An 18,059-nucleotide genomic window follows, 5' to 3' on the forward strand; every position below is an offset into this window, starting at 1 on the left:
ATCAAACTCTTGCAAGCGAGAAGTACTTTCTTCACTGAGGTCGATGCCAACACCAAATGAACACATTTGAGCCTTGCTTTTAACAGTCTGGCTCTGGTGGGCCCAACCTAATGGAGTCAAGTGAGAGATACCGTGATGCTAGCTGAGAGGGTCTAATTGGGTTCCACCTCTTTGTGACTTGGTAAACCTTGCAAGTGCAGATTCTTCATTAGAATGCATTCCAGGAGCCATAGATTCAGATTGCATGATCGCAGTACAAGTACGGGTAAGGTAGAAAACAAGTTTATTTGGATAATTGTCCATAAAACATTCTAAAAACACATAAAACAGTGACAGTGTAAAATTGATTTAAAACCCAGCACCAGTAAAGACGACCAATGTGATCTGCAGCTCTGTAATTACTAGTAGCTCAGTTCTGTATGTTCCGGAAGCTGCCGATTCTGGCTGGATAGTGAAAGTATCTGTCATTTTGTCCAAAATGTGGCGGCCAGGCTTGTGCTGAAGCTGCCGAGAATGTCGTCAGGAAAACGTGCGCTTCAGCGCCTGCACTGGCTCCCCATGAGGGAACGCATTAGGTTTAAGACCATGTGCATCAGTCATCGTATTGCACATGGCAAGGGGCCGGTCTACCTTCACAAGTTGTTAACCATCTATCGTCCTAGGCGTCTCCTGAGATCCATGGGCAGTATGCAGTTTGCGATACCTCGCATATATAAAGCACGGATGGGAGGGCGATCTTTTAGATTCCTGGCCAGCCAACAATGGAATGACCTTCCTGTTGAACTGCGGATGGAGCCGTCGGAAACCAGGTTCCGGCAGAAACTGAAGACCCATTTATTTCCGGAAGATTAGTATAAACTTAGGGTTTCTTTTTTCACTGTCCCCTCTCCTCTCCGTGGTCTGTTCTTGATTTTTCTGTGTTGGAACGCATCCTAGCGCGGAGACGCACTGTCCTAGTGTATTCAGGCACTTAATAAATGTTTTTATTATTATTATTATTTTATTTTATTAGATGCAGCTTCCGCTAAGAGATTTTCCCATACCTAGGAAAAGTCCATTATGGGAGGTGTAGTTTCTATCTGTCTGCAGTCACTCTATCTGGTACACACTCCAGTTCCAGGTTTCTGGTGGATTAGAACAGTGCATTGAAACACATGCCAAGTCTGGAGTTATCTGTCACCCCCTCCCCAAACAACCCCACCCCCAACTGACAACTCTCAACATTGATGGATGCCTGTCAAACTTTTACACAGATTTTCATTTGTTTGGAAACAAAGTCCCAAAGCCGGAGTGTTTTTTTTAACGAGAAACTGATGACCCCAACACCATGGGGGTAATCTCCCATGGTGTGGGGGTGCTTATTTAATGTCTTACTGTCCCTCACTGTGAGGTTTTACCTAGTGGTAATGAAATAAAACAGATGCCATCTGATCTCCCCTTGGGCGGATGGTCAGAAGACTAACCTCTGATGCGGGCCTATACTCCATTGGGCGGTGAAGGAGTATGACAGCTAAACAGCCAGAATATTCCATTGTTGACATACTTGTGGTCCGCCCTCCTCCAAATCCGGCGGGGGCGTACCGTGAGTTTGGCAGAGAGGGTACGCCATCGCCAATGTGACGTAGTACACTCTCTGCCAATCTCTGAATCAGCCCCTCTGATCTTGTGATTGTTACATCATAACAATGATAATTCACAAACCTTTCTATGAAGATACTAGCTTCAATTTCAACCAGTAGTACTTTTCCAGCCAGGGTTGCGGAGCCTTACATTTATAAAGACTTTGAGTGAGTAGCATAAGGGACAGTGGGAATATGATCTTCCAATGAAAAGTTTTAAAGTTATGCAGCAATACCAATTAGAAAATCACAGAGCACAAAGCAACCCTACAGAAACTTTGGAGAAAGTTCTTAACCAACTCTACACGTTATGGGGCTTATAATAGATCAGGTTAACAGTAACGAAAAATGTGCAAAAGAGTACAGGGCCAGGGAGTATCTAGCATCTGGGTATCACTAAACGATGTGATCTAATCTTAAAACAGTTACAGGTTCAGTTTACAAAAAAAAGTAAGCTTCTTGGCATTAACAAAAGCACCATTGGTAAAGTTACGGTACTGTGTCAAACACAAGCTTAGGGTGTCAGACAACATCTGAATTGAAAACAGAAATCAAATAAATCGAATATGGTACTCACATGAGTGCAGAATAAGTAATCTGCAAGTTTGGCTTTTGACTTAAAAGAGTAGAAGGCAAGCTAGAAGTTTTTGTGTGACGTGGGGCACTCATTTAACACAAGGCCCTCTCTGATTAGCCATCTGCTGGAACACCTCTTTCCTAATAGAATCCCTGTTCGGGGAAATGTAAAAGCGCCTTCTTCATAGTGCTGTTAACTGTCTCATTGCCAATACTTAGATCACAAAAGAAGACAAGGCCTGCTTCTGTGAATTATGAAAACATTTTGCAGAGGCAGCAAGGGGCCCTGAAAAGAGAGGGGCCTTGGGCGAAGAGCCCCCACTGCCCTTACCCTGTGATATCCCTGGGAGCACAAGTGCATATTAGCAAAGGTCCAAATAGAAGAAATGATAAAGAAACTTTGAAACACAGAAAAATGGCATCTTAGATGATTTCGTGATAGGAGCAAATGCAAAGGTGGAAACCTGAGGCAGAAGGAAAAGTCCTTCTTTGCACCTAACAATAATTATGACATGTGCAAACTTTACCCAGAACTTGGGGCACGGACCCAGTCCAGGTGAACATCATCAGATAAATTCCACCAATGTTACTGGTCGGAAGTGATGTGATGACATCAGCATCACAGCTGCACTTTGGTATTACAGAAAAAAGTTAACTAGTTTGTGCAGCTGCTCTATTCCCACAGAGATGCCCATAATAAGTGATGTCACAATGGAAAGTGAGACTGTTCTTATTTGAAAAGGGGCGTGGCCTCGTGCACATCAACTGCCTTTGCCTGGGTGCCACATTGCAGATTAAGTCCCCTGGGCAAAAGGCCTTGAGGAGGGTAGGTACTGGGTTCACCAGGGGTGCAACCGGTGTCGGAGTGCTCTTAGAGCTAGCCCCTGCCCCCAGGGCCCACGTTCAGAGGGTGTAAGATGGTACCAGTGACCCTGCAGGGGCTCTAGCCACGTGCATGTGGGGAGTCATAGATAGTGTGTGGGGGTGTTCTGGTACTGCAGGAAGGTACACTCTGGCAGTACTTGCCCAGGGACGCTTGCACACCAGCTATTAAGGGGGACCCAGAAGGCCCCTCAAGCATGTGGAATTATATGGTACCCATGCTTTCTGGGGCCCTCAGTGCCATCCTTAAGAGTTGCCAGGGCCACCAGTACAGAATTACAGAGTGACGGATTATCCTCTGGTCTCCATTTCCATTCTGCCCTTCCTCCAACTTTGCAAAGCGCCTGCATTGGAAACACCACCATTTTTGTAACGGGGAGCATAGTCTAGGGAGCCCCTTATGGTTGCGTGAAAGGGCAAAAAGTTGCTGTAGATCCTGTCAGTAATCTTGCCCATGATGGGAATATCTGGATTACTTAACAGTAATCAACATTACTCCAAGCCCTGTTCTTTCTCCTGACAGCCCTTTACATGTGTAAGAAGAACTGTGGCGATGTAAGGTTACCAAAAGACTCCATGTCATCAGACTCACCATCTACAATTGGGCGTTCCAGCAACCACACAATGGATTCTGGGAATTGTAGTCTTGGCTCGTTTCAAGTGAACCATTTGGTTTAACACAGCTTAAAACAATGATTTTTCAAGAGAAAGCCAACAACTGATACATAATTTCCCAAGTGGCATAAAATTATCGGGTAACCCTTTGATAAAAGAAAGGATGGGTAAAGGACTCTCAATATAATAAGGGGCTCCGCCGGCTGCTCTGCTAGTTGATTAGTCAAATTGACATTGCTAGATACCCAAATCGGTGCAGGCCAGCTCTATATATTGACTTAAATAAAAAATGAAATCAAATCAATGTCCCTTTTCATCTCTGAAAGCAAAGATCTCCTCCACACACAAGGACACCGTTGTTCAAAAGGCAGTCCTTCGCTCGAAACGCAGCTTGAGTTTATTTTGTCAAATAACACCGCCAGCCCTGCGTGCGTGATGTTTTCCAACGCCTGAGATTACTGTTTATAATTCCACAGCCTCAGCCTGCATTACCGAGTCCCCAGAAACATAAACACGAGAGAGAGTCGTGTTTGGGCTGTCGAAGAAGAGCGAGACGATACATTTTATTCTTCAACGTCACAGTGCTACCCTGAGTTAGCAGAAAAAAGGGTTCAAGAGCGCCGTTTACCTTCTAAGATTTCCACTCTTTGGCCTAGTGTGTCAGCTGCACATAACGAGGCCGTTAACGAGCAGTGTCCCCGACCCGTTTAGCGTTCTGACCTTGGGCAGTAAGAAAAAGATAGCGCTCGCTTTTAAAACTTATTTACTTTTATGTTGTAATTTGTGAAACTTGATTTGCGCCTTGTAAAATTGTGACTTTTTAAAATTCACTATCCCCTTGCACCACATGCCTCACTGATTGTTGCTGGAGCCGCCTCCCTGCATCTCCTCGTAGGGGCACTTCCGGTCGCCCTGCAGGAAGAGCGGTTAGCGCTCTAGTGTTCTACTTCCTGTAGGCTACTTAGCCCTCGCAGTCCCCCGGGCGCGCAGCGATCGCGCGCAGCCCCGCCGAAGACCCGCCAAAGAGCTGCCCGTCTGCGCCCGTCCGCGGCAACGGGGCGAGGGATCTCTACTATGCCGCCCAAACACGTGGCCAATCATATCAGGTATGAGGCATCATCATTACTGAAATTAAGGCAAGTTATCTCTCCCTGTTATATGTGCGACAACTGGCCATGTCCAGAAGGACCCTTTTCTTGTCTACACTGCCATTATTCCACCATTAATTCTTCTGACTCACACAAACTGAGTATGTCACCAGATGATATGCACTGCATTCTCATAAATGCTCGATCGATGCCCAAACACCAAATTGAAATCTGGGACCTGGTAGATACCTTGACCCCAGATATTTGTTTCATTACTGAAACCTGGTTAAAGCCCCACAAGATATCTGCTATTGCCCTGGGAGTACCAGAAGGTTACAAATTTCACCATTCAGACCGCCCCGAAAAAACAGGTGGCGGCATTGCTATAATTTATAAAGAGCACCTTAAATTGGATATCCTAGACAAGCAATGCTGTAAAGATTTGGAAATATTGATCTATAGAATCACTTTCCCCAACAGAAAGACCAGCAAGGGAGCACTTATTTATAGACCTCCAATTACATGTCCAAGTTTCTCTATATCCCTCCTAGAAATACTTGGCCCACATATACGGGCTAAGGAGGATTTCCTTCTTATAGGGGATTTCAATATACATACTGACCAACTCGAATCATCTGAGACTAAGAGCTTGTTTGCTGATCTGGCGACCATTGGCCTTACAAAAAAAAAACAGGGTCCCACACATGAAGGTGGACATTGCATTGATTTGATATATACTAATTTTGATAATATATCCTGCAATAAACCGACCCAATTAGACTGGTCTGATCACTTTTTATTAGAGTTTACTATTTTTAAAATTAACAAAGGCTCCTGTAAGAAATCCCTACCCCCTACTATGCGCAGACAGTGGCATAAACTCACATTGGAGGCACTACAAAAGGTCTGGGAAAAACCCGATATTAAGGACACAGATGAAGTGGAACATAGCTTAACAATATTTCAGGACTCACTTACTGTAGCCATTGATAAAATTGCCCCCTTTAAAGCATTTAGGGAATTTCCGGTGGCTAAACAGGAAAAATGGTACACCAAGGCTCTCAGAATGGAGAAGCAAGAATGTAGGAGGATAGAGAAGAGGTGGAGAAAATTTCATTCGGAGGAAAACAAGAAGGCCCATCGTGCAGCCCAAACAAATTATTATAAACACATTAAAGCTGCCCGTAAAAATAGCATAGCCCAACAACTTACGAAAGCTGGCAATTCACCGAAAGAACTCTATAGGAATCTTGAGACATTTGTCAAGCCAATGGCATGTATAAGCCCAGATGACTTCTCGCAAAATCTATGCGAGGAAGTCTCCCTATATTTTGAAAACAAAATAGAATCCATCTACGATAAAATCCTAACATCTCAAACAGATAAAGGCTCCCTGATTGTTCCCCTCCTCACTGAAAACACAAACTTTACACTGACCACTTTTCCCCCTATCAATAATAGAGAGCTTCAAACATTAATGACCAATGTAAAATCCGGGTCTCCGGAGGACCTTATTCCTGCCAAAACATTAGCTCCCCTGAGCACTTTGTTAGGCCCTCTCATTCAAGATGTAATCAATCAGTCTTTGAAGAAGGGTTACGTACCAACTGAATGGAAAAGAGCGGTGGTGAACCCCATCCGTAAGAATGCTGCTCTCCCCTGGACGGAACTCTCCAACCTCCGGCCCATCTCCCTCCTACCATACCTTAGTAAGCTGGCCGAGAAACATGTCAACTCACACCTGTCCAATTACATCGAGGCAGCGGGCGGCCTAGACCATTCCCAATCCGGTTTTAGGCCAAACCATAGCACAGAGTCAGCCCTCCTATCAGTGACCGATAACATCAGGATGTCACTTGATGGGGGGAGCTCAGTGATTCTGGTGCTATTGGATTTGTCCGCTGCTTTCGACACGGTGTCGCATAAAATTCTTCTCAGCCGCTTGAGGGAGGTGGGAGTAAAAGGGACCGCCCTGGTGTGGCTCGAAAGCTTTCTCGCGGATAGGCAACAAGGTGTCACATTAGGCTCCCACAAATCTATCTGTAGGAAGCTCACCAAGGGAGTGCCACAGGGCTCATGTCTAAGCCCCACGTTATTCAACGTGTATGTGGCCCCCTTGGCGGACATCATAAGATCTTATGGGTTCTCCCCAATCTCCTACGCTGATGACACCCAGTTGTTGTTTCCCTTCCAAACCATCACACCTGCAGTCATGCAAACTTTTCAAAATGGTATGAGAGCTGTGGCAGGCTGGATGGCCCAGAACTTCCTCCAATGCAATGTGACTAAAACCAAAGTCATGTTGTTTGGAGGGGCCACCCTGCTTTGGTCCCCTGACTGGTGGCCACCTGAGCTAGGACCTGTCCCCGTGCCAAAACAGACCATCAAAAATTTGGGAGTGCGCCTTGACCAAGCACTGATACTAAAAGATCATGTCAATCAAGTCACGGGAACTTGTTTCCGAGTAATCGGACTTCTACGACGCATCTTCCCCTTCCTGCCTGACATCCATAGGAAGACGCTGGTACAAGCACTAGTCATCGGACGGATAGATTATTGTAATGGACTACTCATCTCTGCCAATCAAGAACAACTGTGCAGATTGCAGGTGGTGCAGAATACTGCAGCAACACTCATCTTGAATGCCCTCCCCCGAACCCCCTCACGCCCACTCCTCTCTCATCTTCACTGGCTCCCGGTGAGACAACGCGTCAACTTTAAATTATGCTGTATAATGCATAAGTGTATTTATGGGTCTGGCCCCAAATACCTAAGAGACATATTTGTCCCTTACTCTCCTGGACGCTCCCTGCGCTCCAGCAACACCATGCTGATGCAGGTGCCCAGAGTGACGAGAGCAAGACATGGAGGACGGGCCCCCTCAATCAAAGGCCCCATGCTATGGAACTCTCTGCCTCCACAGCTGAGACAAATCCCCAATCTCCTCTCTTTCAGAAAGATATTAAAAACATTCCTTTTTACCCAAAACTAATGCCCTTCAGTTTTCCTACTCTGTCATGCCCTATTATGTTTCTTAATCCCTTCAGAAGCTACGCGCGGAGATACCCCTTCGGGGCTGTTTCAGGCGCGATACAAGACTATAAATAAATAAATAAATAAATAAATAAATAAGAGGCCAGGCATGAGCCAAGTGATGCAAAAGTATGTTATCTTCCGAGGTGAAAGGGCGAGTGAAGTCATTTCCACTGCTCCTGTCATTTTGACGAATCAACAGCCAGTTGGTTTTTCCTTCTTAGTGGACAGTGAGGTAAATTTCCTCAGGTGATGTCACGTTGAAGTAACATATTAGGGCAGCACAGTCGGCCTTTAAAAGATAAATGTATGCACTATACACCAGTGCTGTCAATCCTCGGATGCGTTTCAAGAGCCCCAGTAACGTCAGTTGGACTGGTAACCAGTTGCTCTTATCACCCCATTGGCATTGAACAATTTGTGGTATCTCTGCTAATCCCACATTTTTCACTTCTACTCTTCACTTACTAAAAACAGATGACAGGTGCGGGTGAAATACCGGAGGGGAGGGAGGTAGATAAATCAGTGCCAAAAAGCCACAATTCCTGCATGCTATTCCATAAAAGCTTGAAATGTTGAGTCATTCTGTCAGTCTGGATATATTGATGCCCACGGTATCAGTAAATCCAGGTAAAGATATTCTTTACCTCTCTCTCCATGGTTAAATGCTCCATCTGAAAAGGCTTCGATTGAGGTAGAGCTCAGACTATAATGGTGGTTTAGATACTGCCCGCTCCACTAAGTGCATTGATTGCTCCCAAAGCATTTGAGCCTAGGGGATTCTAATACCCCATTTATAGACCACAATGTGATCAATGAACCTGGTCGCTTCCACTATACATCTGTTGTTGTGTCATATATTCCAAGTGGGCAGATGGGGCCTCCATTATGTCCTGATGAAAATCCAGTCTTATACCAATATGGGTCTCTAAATATCAATTAACCTTCAGTTTTGGATTGCCGTTTTTAACAAACACTGTAGAGGGACAAACATTGGATACTGCAGCTCATAACTTTGATCCCAAGAGTAGTTTTATGATTTTCACCAGTTATTTCATCACAACTCACGTGGACTGAGCCACCGCACCATCTTTTGGAGCATGTCAAAGAAAAACAGACACATTCGTGTAAACTAGCCAGCAAGCACCACAAATAAGGCTAAGGACAAAATGCCAATTTGAGCAGACCAGAGCCTCGCCTCTTGGTAAGTTGAAGCATTAAATGCTATAATCTCAGCACTTTGGTGCGACATTTATACACTTTTAATCAAAGCAGAGAAATCAAAAAAAGAACATATGATGAAACATAACTAAAGATAAGAACTAATGAGCAGGTGTAGGGGTCTTCTCTTGGGAAGACCTTAAAACCTTTTACAATAAGCTACCGAAAAACTGCTGACTTCATCAATTTCTGCAGTTCTGGCTTCGATGTCCCAGCTTCAAAGCAAGGCAACACTTACTTTAATAGTGTGGTTGAAATGTGCAAAATGTACAACACAGAATACCAAAATGGCAGTGCGTTTATAATGTATGTCAATGTACAATAATGCTAAGGCTTCAGTGTACTTTAAGACCGTATAACAACAGAATCACAATTGTTAATACAAATAAAGTGGTATACACTATCTTGGATATACTCAACATGCATAACCTAGAATTTTATGGGGATGTGGCCAAGATGGCGACCGACTAAGTCATCCAGCTCGAGTCTCCTGCTGTTTTTCACATGCAGGTATCCTGAGTTCCACAGGCAGTGAGTTACGACGCCTGCAGTGGTACACCATGGCGTAGACCTAGACGGAACACATCAGGCCCTATGGAGGGGAACAGGGGAGCAGCCGTGGCATACAGAACCTTGGCTCCTGCTGCCTGCCCTGACCCCAGGTGCCTACAGATCTCCTTCCCCCTTCAGCCAGGTCAGCACCACAAGGGAGATCTGGCGTTGTCCTGCCCATGTTGGCTGGCTTGGTCGGCCATGTGTAGAGCGACATGCAACTGGCGAGCCTGATACAGACTGGTCAGGCCTATGAGTGAGGACAGCGCTGGGCCCTGGTGTCGCGGGCCATATAGAACAGCTGTGATTTGTGGGGAGTATGAGGTTGAGTTTGTAGCAGCCCGCTTCCCCTTCCCATCTGCAGCACAATCACCTAGCCCCCTCCCCTCCCCTCCCCATGAGACCCAGAGAGTTGACCATGGAGACTCCTTTGAAGAGCGGGGTTTAGTATTAGGATCCCATGTGCTGTGGATGAGGACACTCCCGCCTGCCCCCACGGTTGAGTGTTCATAGTTTGGCACCAGGGGGTAAAGTGTTGTCTTTCTCTTTGTTGGCCCACCTTATCAGCCCTGGCAAACCCTGCAGGACACTAAAGAGCAGGCACAGCCTGGTAGGACTGTTGGGGTCCTCCAGCCTTTAGTTTGGCAACTAGCATTGCAATCGCCAATCGGCTCCCAGCAAGGAGCTGCTTGCGGTCTGGCACCGGCTCTGTTCCTCCCTGGCACCATGGTGAAAGTGAAAGGTATAAAAACTGACAGCCACGAGGTTTCTCTGATGCCATGACAGTGATTCAGACTCCCATGCTGGGAATACATACCACCCCTGATGTTGCAACGCATGGATTCACCACCCAGCTAGAGGCTATATTAAAGGCTGTCCAGGATGTGAAATCCACTTTGGAGTCCAAATTAGATGCAGTGGCGATTAAAATTGGATTGCTGAGGGCCGATCACAGAAAGCTGGTGAAACAGGTGGAGACGAATGAGGCAATGTTTCACCCTTCAGTGAGTTACATGCAATCACACATTAAAGCTCTCCAGGAACAAGTGCAAGTCTTGAAACTGCGGGACAGATTTACAATAACTTGCGCATCCCTGCATATCAGTAGGGATGTGCCAGTTATTTTGCGTCCTGGCAGATACCTCTTGCGCCACCATGGATGGGCAGCATTTATAATGCGGTGCACCATGGCGCAAGAATAGACAGATGCATGACGCATCTGATGCCGTAAAGGAGACGCAGTGCTGGAGTTGTGTCGCAAGCACGAGGCAACTCCAGCGGTTGTATGTCATGACAACGCGTGGTATTACCACGTGAGCCATTACAACGCGGGTATTACAACGAAAGTCGTTACGACTTTCGCTGGAGGGCGCTGGATAGTGGAATAGTTTAATTTTCTATTCCAACTCCAGCCCACGTTGACAGTAGGGAAGGTGTTGGATAGAAAATTAAACTATTCCCTATCCAACAGTGCCCTCCAGTGAAAATCGTTGTAACCACTTTCGTTGTAATCCCCGCATGGTAATGCCATTGCGTGGTAATCCCTGCGTTGTCATGGCTGTTCCCCACTCCAGCACTGCTCGGGGGGGAGGGCCCTATACTAGCTGTGCTGCGTCATTCCTTATGCCTGCTTCAAGCAGGTGTAAGGTTTTGACGCAACAGGGTCGGAAAAGTGACTGAGTGAAATCTTGTAGATTTCACTCAGCCACTTTTACGAGGCATTCCTACGCCGGTACGCCCTCCCTGTGCCGGAACGCCCACATGTGGCGCAGGGCTTTACAACGTGACTCATCTCCCTAGATGCGTCACGTTGTAAATACCCCGCAGCATGGCTCTGGCTTTGCGCCGCCGCTGCGTCACAAAAGTGACGCAATGGCGGTGCAAATGTGGCGTACGGGGCTTGTAAATCTGCCCCTACAAACTGAAGATGGCGAAGGTCGTCTTGCAGGAATAATGTGACAGAGGGCCCCAGTATGGAACTTTATCTTCAAATGTGGCTTGTGGACACAGTACCGAGACAATCACTGCCCCTGGGAGCGACCCATAGACTAGTGGTGGCAGGACATTTCAACTACTGGGATAGAGACCACATCCTACTAGAATCCAGAGCATGAAGGCCTTGTGTGTTGAGAACTGTCAAGTGAGGATATTTCTGGACTACACCACCGAGACACACGCCGCAGAGAGGGAACATCCATTACAATGCGTTATTTATACCGCACTACCATTACAACGATGGTTTTACAGCGCAAGTCGTTACCACGACTTGCGCAGGAGGGCGCTCTAGGCTAAGGAATAGTAGATTTACTATTCCAACACCTTCCCTACTGTACGTAGGCTGGTGTTGGAATAGTACATTTTACTATTCCTAAGTCCAGCACCCTACAGCGCAAGTCGTGGTAACGACTTGCGTTGTAAAACCAGCATTGTAATGGTAGTGCGGTGTAAACACCACGTTGTATTGACATACAACCCTGCAGAGAGTTGTACCGAGAGGTTATGCAGCTCCTCCGAGGTCTCAACATAAGATATGCTCTGATGTTGCCTACCAAACTCAGGGTCATAGATGATGGGGAGTGTACTTTTTTAAACCCCGGCAGAAGCACACTGATGGTTGAAGCTAAGGGGGCCTGAGGCCACAGTGACTCCGCCTCTCCCAGGACCCTTCAGAAGATTCACGGTGCGGCCAGCTCAAGAAGAAGCCGCTGAACAATGGGCCACGATGGAGGAGGGATTGAAAGTTATACTAGCCTCAGGCCATCAACATCAGGAGACAATCAGGAGCACCACACAAATGTGGGCAGTACTGAGCTGAAGGAGACTTTGCTGACATTAAGGCACGCCCCCACTGGCGCCTAAGACAGCAGGCTTGATTGTGTAACTGGTGGACGTCCGTCTATCCTTTGTTAGTATAATATATTGTCCATGGCCTGTGGGGAACAATTGTTCCAAACCTACCAAATCGAGGTTGGGGAGAGTGGAGCAGGGGAAAGGGGGATGATGCATATTTGAGGGGTGACTGCCCAGGGTGGGGCATAGAGAACTAAGTGCATAACTGCATAACACCCCTCCAACTACTGAATGGACATAACGAATGGCGCCCGTTTAGGGTGCAAGTTCTGGGTCCTTGACCAGGGATGGGAAGTTAGGATTTATGCAGTTTATGCTTTGAGTGCACGCATTGAAAACCAGACCGTCACAACACTATGCATAGTCATTGCAGGCCTACTGGTGTGGAGATATGATGTATATTTTTCAACTCAAGGGACATAATGCCTGATATATTCACAAGCTTCCCCTCTTGATACAATATACTCACTTGGAATGTTTGCGGTATGTACACCCACACCAAGCAATACATAATTCATGCCTGTCTTAAACGCAGAAGTAAACACTTTGCATGTTTCCAAGAAATGCATATGATCACCACAGAACTTGCCAAACTGCACAAGCTGTGGCGCGGCACACTGGTGGCCACTACATACCCTCTCTATGCCAGAGGGGTACACATTTGGGTTGCACCCAGGGTTCCATTCCTGCTGACACACTCTAGGGCAGACCAGGTGGGCCGGTACATAACTCTAAAGGGGCTGATCGATGGAGAGCGCATAGCATTGATAGCAGTACATGCCCCTAACACAAAGCTGCAGGCTGTCATTCCAACACTCACCCCCTCTCTGCTCTCGGACCCAACTTTACCATGCATGAGGGGAGGGGACTTTAACGCGGTACTGGATACTGACAATAACAGATCGCTTCCCCCGTCCCTAGGACTTACTCATTGGCGACTTAAAAGTCTCTATCCCAATTGGCGTCAAACATTGCAGTCACAAAGGTGTGGAGAGCCATGTACCCGAACAGTAAGGAGTACACGTTCTCTTCCCTGGGTGCACACCTTACACACACCCATAGATCTTTTTTACTGCAGTGAGACATTAGTGAGTAAACTGATAGATCCAGGATAACTGAGCCACATGCTCTCAGATCATAACCCTCTTAAGATGACCATAGCCTGGGGGCACACGTTGCAGCTGAAATTGGGGAACATGGAGAGAGATACTTTACAGAGAACGAGGCGATAGCATAGGATCGATTAAAACAATGGGATGCATTTAAGGTGGTATTGTGGGGTTTGTGTATCAAGACGTTCCATGGACCAAAATGCACACTAAAGAGGGACCTCAACACCATAGAGGACCTCATACACAGACTTGAATGTGAGGCTGTGGGAAAAGAACAAGCCCAACATGATCACTACTGAGTTAGAGTGAATTATAGTGCAAGATTACACACACTGGGATGCTTTGAACATGGGGAAGGTACAATCCAACAATATGAGGAGGGCAACAAAGCGGGATGCACACTGGCATGGCTCCTGAGATCTGATACACCTAGAACTCCTGTTAACGTGATCTGGGACTACGTATCAGTGGTTAATGTGCAATGGGGTGTTCAAAGACTATTATTTGACTCTCTACACACCGAAGCCTGAGCTAAACGAACAAGCAGCAGATGCTTATTTCAGTGCACTCTCCCTTCCTCACCTTAATGCGGCACAGAAAGTTGCACTGGTTGACCCCCTCCAACCCGAGGAAATACAAGCAGCAATAAATCAAATGGCCAGGGGCAAGAGACCGGGCACAAATGGCCTCCCCCGGGAATTCTATGCAGCCTACAGATTGGGATTAGTGGTGCACTTATTAAAGACTTATGAGCAGGACTGGTACGCTGGATGCCTATCCAAGTCTATAAGGGAGGCGTTAATCGTGGTCTTCTCAGAGCTCAGGAAGCATAGGAAGCATAGGTTCTTATTTGGCCATTGTCACTGTTGAATCTAGATTATAAAATTCTGGGGAAAGTACTGACCAACCACTTGTTACTCTTGGTCCAAACATTGATGCACAGTGATCAAAATGGCTTTATATCGGGCCACAATACTTTCTTAAATGTTTAACGCCTATTTAGGATCATGGACTGGGCTAAGCGATACCATGAGCATCACTGAATGGTCTTGTCGGATATTGACTATGCTTTTGATACCCTCAGAAGGCCCTATAGGCTTGGGGTGCTGCGTGTTTCAGCATAGGGACTGACTTCTTTCAATGGGGGAGTTTGCTGTACAGATACCCGGAGGAGTGGGTACATACGGGCGACTTATATCACCTCCTATCCAGATCTGGAGAGGACTGCTACATGGGTGTCCACTCTCCCCTCTCTTATTTGCTCTGGCTATAGAGCCTCTGGCTGTGCCCTGTGAGTGCAGGCACGTGATTGTGGATCCAGATGGTTGGAGAATGGCACATAGTGACCTATATGTAGATGAGGTCCTGAAATACCTACCACTGAACATAACTCACCCCAGTGATGGTAGTGCTCGAGGACTTCAGCAGGGCCTCAGGTCGCAAAGTGAATTGGAACAAATCTTGCCTGTTCCCTTTCACTGCCATGGAACCTGAGAGGCATTGGCCTCATCCGAGCACAGTACTGCATTTAGTGACTGATACATTGAAACACCTGGGAGTGCACGCTTATAACACTGAAAAGTATCTCTTCAATGGTAACTTAAGGAGGACTATTACTTCAATCTGGAACTCTCTTCCATTCTGGAGCCCCTTACCGTTATCCACACTGGGTTGCACAGCGATCTCTAAAATGGCAATACTCCATTGGTTATTATACTTTATGCAGCAATCCCCCTCATACTGAAACTGACTTTTTTTGTGTGTTATGTTCCCCACTATCGATGGTAAAATGGGTTACTGGCAGGTGCAGGGTGTGCTTGACTGACCTTTATCTCTCCCAACCTGAAGGGGGCCTGGCTGCACCCAACTATGAATTAAATTACGCAGCAGACCAATTGCATTGGCCAATGTGATGGCTCGTTGGGTCTGCGACCCGGAGACTCAGATTATATGTGACCACTTAGATGGCTTACCACTGCTGCTGGGACTCCCGGACGGACAAAAAACAAACTACCACCAATCTGCGGTTCATGACAGCTCTGGATGGAGGTAGACCTCAAAGTATGGGAAGATCTGTTCCACAAAGGGACTTTGAAACCATTTCATGTTTCTACAAGACACCACTAAGCTGGGATCTGGTAATTTTCTACTCCATGCAGCAATGAGCAACCTGCTTTGGGAGAGATAGGAAGTGATGAACACGGAACTGGAGACCTCAAAACCACTACAAGTACTATTGCCATTTGGCTTTGGCAGGCACGCTGTCACATCACTTTATACAACTATGGTCATAACAATCCACAGCAACTGCAACAACTTAAGGAATGGTGGGAGCAGTGGCGTAGCAAGGTGGGGTGAAGGGTTGCAGTCCGTCCCTGGCGGCACAAGCTTTGGGGGCGGCAGCCTCCTGCCCGCTCTTGGGGCTCTTGGGGCATCCACCGAGGAAATCGCCAGCTGCCCCACACTTTTCCACACGCTCTTGGGGTGGCAAATGCAAGGGCCGCCACAGTTGGCCAAAGGCTTAGCTACCCCACAGGGTGGGAGCAAGTGCTGGGTGTGGATTTATCGGACAAAAAATAGGAGAAATGCTTATCGATGGTCAGATGTGTCTCCAGGAATGCCAGAATGAGGTAGGTCCAGTTTAACTACCTCCACCACACCTATTTAACCCATAAAGAACAGGCCGCATGTATTCAGGAGCAGAGCAGAAACAGTGCCTCCTTGAAGTGGAGAGGAAGCAGCCGATTCCTGCATATGTTATGGTGCTGTGCAGCTATAGTGGGATACTGGGATGCAATACTGCAGTACATAACCAAACGCCTGTTTGGAGCTAATGACCCACTCAAAAGATATATATATATGTGTTGCGGTTTATTGACCTGGGTTCACCCGACATTGTTGCTTGCTAAACTGCGCATTGCAATGTCATGGAGGGATGCAATGGAACCGACACTCAGAGATTGGGTGATGTATCCACGGAAATGGGCCCAAGCCGAGATCGACATGATGGCTGGTCCCTGTGGTCAGATGGGTAGGGGTGTGTGCTACCCTGAGTAGCACACTTACCTGGATAAATTGGGACCTAGATCGGACATACGCCACACCTGAGAAGCAGGTACATTGTGGTGATAGATCAGGCATGGGACTACGCACTGGAAGATGGTGGGTGATCAGATGGGGACCATTGAATGAGGGTAGTGGCATTACGAAGCAGTCCACAACATGACTTTAGACACCACACTAAAGCTTCACTGTTATTATTTCCATTGCTCCAATAACACTGTGCACTTGAAGGGTTATTGTTATTGTTAAATGAAAGGCACTGCCGTATTTGTAATGCAGACACATGTAATGTATACAATATTATTGTTACTTACATATCTGTGATGTTGTAGTCATCTGAACAACAACAAAAAAAGGGGAAAAAACGTACCTGCTGTTCTTCCCTTTCTCTCGTGGCTCCATTGCAGGCAACACAGGCTACCAGACTCTCTTTTGGCCAATCCTGAAGCTGCTCACATTCATGAGAGCTGCTTCAGGATCAGACTGAGTGGCGATGATTTGTGCTCCAAGGGAGCCTGTGCTCGCTCTCTCCGACCCAGCAACACAGATGAGCTGGAGAGAGCTTCAGTGCGCACAACGGTCTGGCCAGCCTGAGACGCCTGACCAACCCGTAAAGCTCACTGATAGCAGTGCCCACCACTCCCTGTAGGTGCCTATCATCCCCCTAACCACACCCCCAAGATTCTGCCTTGAAACAAAATAAAACAATAATAAACCAGGGTATATTATCATATTTTTTTCTCTTTGTCATGCTGCTAGCATGGGTGTGGCAACAAACCTCCGCCATAGCGGAGGAGCCACCGCTGATTGGCACATCCCTAGTGTTCTGATTTCACCTTATATTGTACAACAATTGTTTAACTTTCTATAGTTTCTCAAGCATAATACTTACACAATGTTGCCTAAGATTGACCATATTGACACTCCTGACAATTTTCCATTGCACATATGCTATGATATGGTACTTGTAGAGTGCTCCTTCACCCATGATGAGATCCTGGCACTGAGCTGAGGAGGTGTGGTTCTGGACTCCGTCAATCTAGTTGAAGAGCCAGGTCTTGGGTGCGATGTTAGAGAATGCCCGGCCCCTCCTCTTTGTCTTGTGGGACCAGTGTCCTGCTAAACTGCGGTGTCCTTAGGGTGGTGGAACTGGATTCTAATGTTGAGGTATCCTGGTCTAGACTTGTGGAGTGCCTTGAACGTGAAGGTGAGTAGCGTGAACCTGACTCTCTTGTGGATCGGTTTCCAGTGTAGTGTCTTGCGGTGAGCATTTATGTGTTCTCGGTGAGGGATACTTAGTATGAGGTAGGCTGCTGTGTTCTAGATGGTTTGAAGTCAGGTCAGGTATTTGGGGACTCTGATGTAGAAGTTGTTGCCGTAGTCGAGTCTGCTGCTAATGAATGCTTGAGGGATTGTGTGCTTGGTGTTGAGTGGGAGCCCCCTGAAAA

This window comes from Lissotriton helveticus, chromosome 9 (assembly GCF_964261635.1).
Source record: "Lissotriton helveticus chromosome 9, aLisHel1.1, whole genome shotgun sequence".
NCBI lineage: Eukaryota > Metazoa > Chordata > Amphibia > Caudata > Salamandridae > Lissotriton > Lissotriton helveticus.